General features: G+C 36.3%; 1 pseudogene; it reads right to left on the bottom strand.

Annotated features, from left to right (window-relative positions):
* Positions 1-2,867: 2,867 nt before the first annotated feature.
* LOC133245175 (tigger transposable element-derived protein 1-like) overlaps positions 2,868-7,486 on the bottom strand; it is a 46,233-nt pseudogene continuing 41,614 nt past the window's right edge.

Here is a 7,486-nt window from a genome sequence, read left to right as displayed (position 1 = left end):
CAGAGGATGAGATGGCTGGATGGCATCACTGACTCGATGGACATGAGTCTGAGTGAGCTCTGGGAGTTGGTGATGGACAGGGAGGCCTGGCATGCTGCGATTCATGGGGTTGCAAAGAGTCAGACATGACTGAGTGACTGATCTGATCTGATCTGATGGTATACCTGATGTATAATAAACTCATAATTTTAATATACAAATTTGATATGTTGGAATACATATATGTTATACATCCTTGAAACCATTATGACAATCATGATAGTGAACATATCTATTACCCCCGAAAGATTCCTCATGCTCCTTGGTAATCCCTTTCTCAAGCTCCTCCTCCCCACCATGGGCTACTCTGACCCATTTTCTCTCACTATATGTTATAGTGAGAGAATTGCATTTTCTAAAATTTAAATAAATAATCATAAAAATGTATTCTTTATGTCTTCTTTCATTCAGCATAATTATTTTGAGATTTACTCACGCTGTTTTTTTAATAGCTTATTATTGTGTTACCCGGTAACATTCCTTTGTATGGATATGCCATATTTGTTTATATATTCAGCTGTTGATGGATTTTTGGATTGTTTTGAGTTTGAGGTTACTCTGAGTAAATATGCTGAATAGATACACAGATACAAATCTCTGTATGGACATATACTTTCTTTCCTTTAGGGTAAATGGCTAGCAGGAGAATAGCTGGGTCATTTGGTGGTTATGTTATTAATTCTTCAAGAAACTGCCACACCGTATTCCAGAACTGCATCTTACATTCCCGCTAGCTGTGCATGAGAGCTTCATTCACTCCACATAGTTGCCAGTACTTGGCTTGGTAAATTTCTAAAATTCTCTCTATTGTAAGAGATGTGTAATGGTATCTCATTATATTTTATTTGGCATTTTCCAATTAGTAATTATAAGAGATTCTCAATTCTCTTCATATAATTATTTGCAACCACTACATCTTCTTAAATAAGATGTCTGTTCAGATTTTCTGCCAAACTCTTTAGTGGGTCATTTTGTTTTCATTCTAATGTGTTCTGAGAGTTCATTTTATAATCTGGATATAAGTCCCTTATCCAATATCTAACTTGAAATTATTTTCTTCTAGTCTGTGGCTTTAAGAGCTTGTAGCCTAACTCTCTTAAAAGACTGTTTTGGAGATCAAAGTTTGTAAGTTTAGAGAAGTATAATTGTAAGAAATTATTTTCTTCTAGTCTGTGGCTTTAAGAGCTTGTAGCCTAATTCTCTTAAAAGACTGTTTTGGAAATCAAAGTTTGTAAGTTTAGAGAAGTATAATCTATGTTATAAACATAGATGCAAAACTTCTAAAGAAACTTGTAAAGAAAATTCTAGCTAATTCAATCCAACAGTATATAAATAGAATAAAATATTATGACCAGGTGAGACTTTTAAACATCCATTTTTATTTAAAGTAAAAAATAAATAAATTAAAAATCCTGAAAGAGAACATGAAAGAGAATGTCTTTTCTCTGATAATGGGCACCTACGAATAATGTTGTGTTTCCCAGATGGTGCTGGTGGTAAAGAAACTGCCTGCCAATACAGGAGACATAAGAAAGGCAGGTTGGATTCCTGAGTTAGGAAGATCCCCTGGAGGAGGGCCTGGCAACCCACTCAAGTATTCTTGTCTGGAGAAACCCATGGACAGAGGAGCCTGATGGGCTACACTCCATAGGATCACAAAGATTCGGGCACGACTAAAGTGACTTAGCACGTACATGCACCAATAATGTTAAACGTCCTGCTTAATGTTAAAAATATGAAATTCTTTGCCCCTAAAATTGAGAATGAGAAGAGGACGACTCTTCTCAGCACCCCTATTCAACATTGTACTGAAGATTCTAATCCATGAAATAAGGCATAAAATAAGTGACATGCAAATTTAGGAAAAGCTACTAGAATAAGCAAGTTTAGCCAAGTTGCAAGATAAGACATCATGATTGTAGTCATGATTTAATTTCATTTGAAAGCAACATTTTTAATAGAAGAGAAATATGATTCTGCATGTGTGTTAAGTCATTTCAGTTGTGTCCAACTCTTTCCAGCCCCATGGATTGTAGCCCTCCAGGCTCCTCTGTCCATGGGATTCTCCAGGCAAGAATACTGGAGTGAGTCACTATGCCCTCCTCCATAGGATCTTCCTGACCCAAGGATCAAACCTTTGTCTCCTGTGGCTCCTGCATTGCCGGCAGATTCTCTACTGCTGAACCACCTGGAAAGCCCAGAAATATGATTACTTTAGAATAAATATAGCAAAACATGTGTAAAGTTTATACATTTAAAATTACAAACATAGCTAACACAATTTAAAGAAGACCCAATTAAATAGTAAGATTTTATCATGTTTCTAGTTCAGAGCACTCAGTACGATGATAATTTTTTTTTTTCTCCAAAATGTGTCTCTAGATTATATCTATAGATTCAACACAATCCTAATAAAAATCATAGCAGAATTTTTTGTAGAAATCTATACTTTTGTTTTAAAATTCATATGGAAATACTAAGGATCTTGAATAGCTCCAATAATTTTGAAAAAATTGGAGAGCTGGAATAAAGCAGCAACACTATTAAAAAAAGATGTGGGTTTTGGCTTAACTATAGTCAAATAGATCAAATAACAGAATAGAGAACCTAGTGATAGATCTGCATACAGGCATACCTCAGAGATACTGTGGGTTTCTTTCTGGACCACTTCAATAAAGTAAAGATTGTAATAAAGTGAGTCACAAAATTTGTTTGGCTTCCCAGTGCATATATAAAAGTTGTGTTTACACTGTAGTACAATAAAGGTGGAATACTATTATATCTAAAAATAATATACTTAGTTTAAACATTCTTTATTGGTCAAAATGCTAACCATCATTTGAGTCTTTACTGAGTCATAATTATTTTGCTGGTGGAAGATCTTGCCTCATTGTTAATGACTGTGACTAATTAGGGTGGTGGTTGCCGAAGGTTGAGGATAGCTATTTATTAAAATAAGATAGCATAGAAGTTTGTCACATAGATACTTAATGTGGCAGATCTATCTCTTCTTTTCATGAACAATTTCTCTGTAGTGTAATAGGCTATTTGAGAGAGTTTACTTACAGTAGGACTTCTTTCAAAATCAAGTCAATCCTCTCAAACTTGCTGCTGGTTTATCAATTAAGTTTATGTAATATTCTAAATACTTTGCTGTCATTTCAACAACTTCATAGCATCTTCATCAGTAATAAATTCCACCTCAAGAAACCACTTTCTTTGCATATTCGTGAGAAGCAACTCTTCATCCATTTAAGTTTTATCATGAGATTACAGCAATTCAGTCTCATCTTTAATGTCCACTTCTGATTCCAGTTGTCTTGCTGTTTCTACCATATCATCAATTCCTTCCTCCACTTTAATCTTGAACCCCTCAAAGTCATCCATGAGAGTTGGGATCAGCTTCTTCCAAAATCCCATTAATATTGATATTTTCACCTTTCCCCATGAATCATAAATGCCTTTAATGGCATGAGAATATGGATGTTGTGTTATCAGGCATGAAAATAACATTAACCTCATTGTGCCTCTCCATCAGAGTTCTTGATTGACCAGGTGCAATGTCAATGAACAGTAGTATTTTGGAAGGAAATTTTCTTTTTTTGAACAGAGGTACCATTTCACACCAGTCAGAATGGCTGTGATCCAAAAGTCTACAAACAATAAATGCTGGAGAGGGTGTGGAGAAAAGGGAACCCTCTTACACTGTTGGTGGGAATGCAAACTAGTACAGCCACTATGGAGAACAGTGTGGAGATTCCTTAAAAAACTGGAAATAGAACTGCCTTATGATCCAGCAATCCCACTGCTGGGCATACACACTGAGGAAACCAGAAGGAAAGAGACACGTGTACTCCAATGTTCATCTCAGCACTGTTCATAATAGCCAGGACATGGAAGCAACCTAGATGTCCATCAGCAGATGAATGGATAAGAAAGCTATGGTACATAAACACAATGGAGTATTACTCAGCCATTAACAAGAATACATTTGAATCAGTCCTAATGAGGTGGATGAAACTGGAGCCTATTATACAGAGTGAAGTAAGCCAGAAGGAAAAACACCAATACAGTATAATAACGCATATATATGGAATTTAGAAAGATGGTAACAATAACCCGGTGTACGAGACAGCAAAAGAGACACTGATGTATAGAGTCTTATGGACTCTGTGGGAGAGGGAGAGGGTGGGAAGATTTGGGAGAATGACATTGAAACATGTAAAGTATTGTGTAAGAAACGAGTTGCCAGTCCAGGTTCGATGCACGATACTGGATGCTTGGGGCTAGCGCACTGGGACGACCCAGAGGGATGGTATGGGGAGGGAGGAGGGAGGAGGGTTCAGGAGGGGGAACACATGTATACCTGTGGTGGATTCATTTTGATATTTGGCAAAACTAATACAATTATGTAAAGTTTAAAAATTAAAAAAAAAAAAAAACAGTGGGTGAGCTTAAAACATTCAGTATATGATATTGCAAACTGATGTATTGTCATTCAGGCTTGTTCTATTTATAGAACACAAGCAGAGTTAATTTAGCATCATCCTTAGGGACTCTAGGATTTTTAGAATGGTAAATAAGGACTGGCTTCAACTTATAGTCACCAGCTGTACTTATCCCTAACATGAAAGTCAACCTATCTTTTAAAGCTTTGAAGCTGGAGACTGACTTCTCCTCTCTAGTTATGAAAGTCTTAGATGGCATTTTCTTCCCAAAAAGGCTGTTTCATCTGTATTGAAAATCTGTTTTTTAGTGTAGCTACCTTCTTTAATGATCTTCACTTGATCTTCTGGATAACTTGCTGCAGCTTCTCCATCAGCACTTGCTCCTTTACCTTGTACTTTTATGTTTTGGAGATGGCAACTTTCCTTAAACCTCATGAACCAACCTCTGCTAGCTTCAAACTTTTCTCCTGCAGCTTCATCACCTCCCTCAGCCTTCATCAGATTAAAGAGTTAGGGTCTTGCTCTGGATTAGGCTTTTGCTTAAGAGAATGTTGTAGCCGGATAATGTCCTAGTCAGACAACTAAAACTTCCTTCATATCAGCAATGAGGCTGTTCTACTTCTTACCATTTGTATGTTCACTGGAGTAGTACTTTAATTTCCTTCAAAAACTTTTCCTTTGCATTCACAACTTGGCTAACTGTTTGGCACAAGAGGCCTAACTTTCAGCCCATCTTGGTTTTCAACAATTCTTCCTCACCAAGTTTAATAATTTCTAACTTTTAACTTGAAGTGAGAGATGTGGCTTAAATACTTAGAGACCATTGTAGGGTTAGTAATAGACTGATCGCAATAATGTTGGGTCTCAGGAAATTGGGAGACCAGAGGAGAGGGAGAGAGACAGAGGAATAGCTGGTCAGTCAAAACACACGCATTTGTTGATTAAGTTTGCCATCTTATATGGAAGTGATTTGTGCCACCTCAAATAATTGCAATACTAACATCAAATATCACAAATCATAGATCGCTATGACAAATATGATAATAATGAAAAGCTTGAAATACTAGAAGAATTACTAAAAAAGAGGCAGGAAATGAGAAAATGCTGTTGGAAAAAATGGTGCCAATAGACAATAAACTTCCTTGACATAGAGCTGTCACACAGTATCTGCAAAGTGCAATAAAATAAAAGTGAAAGTGAAAGTCGCTCAGTCAAGTCTGGCTCTTTGTGATCCCATGGACTGCATAGTCCATGGAATTCTCCAGGCCAGAATACTGGAGTGGGTAGCCTTTCCCACGACATGCCAGAATACTGGAGTGGGTAGCCATTCCCAAGAACAATTTATTTCTGAAAACACTAACGGAATTCAGTAGGAAAAGGTAACTATTTTCAACAAATGATACTGGAACAATTGGAAGTCTGATTTTAAAAAAGAGTTAATACAAATTAACTTCAACTTGTACCTTGTAATTAATCATACATGTAAATGTTAAACCTAATATTATAAACATTCTAAAATAAAACATAGGAGTACATTTTCAAATTGTTGCTTATTTATTTAATTTTGGCTGTGCAGGGTCTTCCTTGCTGCGTGGGCTTTTCTTTCATCGCGGTAAGCAGGGACTGTTCTCTAGTTGCAGTGCACAGTCTTCTCACTGCAGTGGCTTCTCTTGCTCTGGAGCACAGGTCCTAGGACATGCAGACTTCAGTAGATGTGGCACATGGACTCATTAGCTGTGGCTCCCGGGCTTTAGAGCCCAGGCTCAGTAGTTGTGGCACATGGAGTTAGCTGCTCTTGTAGCATGTGGAATCTTCCTGGACCAGGGATCGAAACTTTGTGTCCTGCATTGGCAGGTGGATTCTTGACAACTAAGCCACCAGGAAAGCCCAGGAATACATTTTTCAACCTTGGTTTATGTCAAGATTCTTAAGGTACAGCACCACAAATTTCATTATAGGAAAATATTGATGAAATGACTTCCTGAAGATACAAAATGATACTTTTTGAAAGTAAATAAAAAGACAAGCCAAAGACTGAGAGAAAATACTTACTAAGCATATTTTTGTATCCATAATAATTTTGTATCCATAATAAGCAAACTCTCAAAACTCCGAATTTTTAAAAAGTTTTAAATGAACAGAGAATTTGAAAAGGCACTTCAACAGAGAAGAGTAGCAGCAGCAAAAAATACATGAATACATGCTCAGTGTCATTAATTGTTATGAAAGTGTAAGTGAAACTTCAATGATAGACAACCTAACACTTACAGGGATGGGTAAAATGAAAAACACTGATTGAGACAAGAGTTGGCAATGCTCTGGGGCAACTGAAACTCCCATACCCTGCTGGTGAGAATGTAAAATGACACAACTTTGGAAAACTATTTGACAGTTTCTTAAAAGTTAAACCTACACGTGCTATACGACTGGCTGTTCCACTCTTGGACCATACACCTATGAGGGAAGAAAGCATATGTTCATACCAACAATTGTACATGAATGTTGACAGTAACATTATTTGTAATAGCAAAAACAACAGTAAAACAACACAAACATCTATCAATGGGTAAATGAATAAATTGTGGCACACTCACTCATTATTTTAAATTCTATACTTGCAAATACAGCGTTTGTTGTAACCCCAAATCATATAATCTCCAAGTCATGCTAGAATGAAGTTCCTTAGTCTTAATTCCCAAATTATTTTATTATGGATATATGTCAGAAACTAATGATACGAACTCGTGTTTGCATTCATATGCATTTAGTTCCATTTACTGAAGAAATATTTCTAATCTGAATGCTTAGCCTTCTTCATGATACTTTACTTTTTTGCACTTTTACTTCCCTAGGGTACAATTCTGTGATTTTACATAGTATTCTGGTAGAAAGGGTTGTGAACATTTTCAAAGGATAGCAGACATATGAAACTTTCTTGAGAAATTTGTGAATAATGAAAAGATTAATTCACAATTTTATACATCAAAGCACAACAATTC

Source organism: Bos javanicus, chromosome 3 (genome assembly GCF_032452875.1).
Source record: "Bos javanicus breed banteng chromosome 3, ARS-OSU_banteng_1.0, whole genome shotgun sequence".
NCBI classification, from domain to species: Eukaryota; Metazoa; Chordata; class Mammalia; order Artiodactyla; family Bovidae; genus Bos; species Bos javanicus.
Note: the sequence above shows the minus strand (reverse complement) of the source record. Positions and strands in the feature narration are given on the sequence as shown.